The following is an 872-nucleotide window of genomic DNA, read 5'->3' on the forward strand; positions in this document are numbered from 1 at the left end:
TACTAGTTGTTACGAGTATACTACTATCTCTTTATCAACCAGTGTACAGTGCGGTAGTTCACGGCTGTGGCTACCTCTGTGTCGGCACTCGGCAGGCAGTCCGTCCATCCATAATTGTATTATAATATATACCACCTAACCGTGGTTTTTTTTTCATTCTTTATACCGTCGTCATACTAGTTGTTACGAGTATACTACTATCTCTTTATCAACCAGTGTACAGTGCGGTAGTTCACGGCTGTGGCTACCTCTGTGTCGGCACTCGGCAGGCAGTCCGTCCAACCATAATTGTATTATAATATATACCACCTAACCGTGGTTTTTTTTTCATTCTTTATACCGTCGTCATACTAGTTGTTACGAGTATACTACTATCTCTTTATCAACCAGTGTACAGTGCGGTAGTTCACGGCTGTGGCTACCTCTGTGTCGGCACTCGGCAGGCAGTCCGTCCAACCATAATTGTATTATATACCACCTAACCGTGGTTTTTTTTTCATTCTTTATACCGTCGTCATACTAGTTGTTACGAGTATACTACTATCTCTTTATCAACCAGTGTACAGTGCGGTAGTTCACGGCTGTGGCTACCTCTGTGTCGGCACTCGGCAGGCAGTCCGTCCAACCATAATTGTATTATAATATATACCACCTAACCGTGGTTTTTTTTTCATTCTTTATACCGTCGTCATACTAGTTGTTACGAGTATACTACTATCTCTTTATCAACCAGTGTACAGTGCGGTAGTTCACGGCTGTGGCTACCTCTGTGTCGGCACTCGGCAGGCAGTCCGTCCAACCATAATTGTATTATAATATATACCACCTAACCGTGGTTTTTTTTTCATTCTTTATACCGTCGTCATACTAGT

The sequence above is a fragment of the Pseudophryne corroboree genome, unplaced genomic scaffold (genome assembly GCF_028390025.1).
Source record: "Pseudophryne corroboree isolate aPseCor3 unplaced genomic scaffold, aPseCor3.hap2 scaffold_532, whole genome shotgun sequence".
Classification (NCBI taxonomy): Eukaryota; Metazoa; Chordata; class Amphibia; order Anura; family Myobatrachidae; genus Pseudophryne; species Pseudophryne corroboree.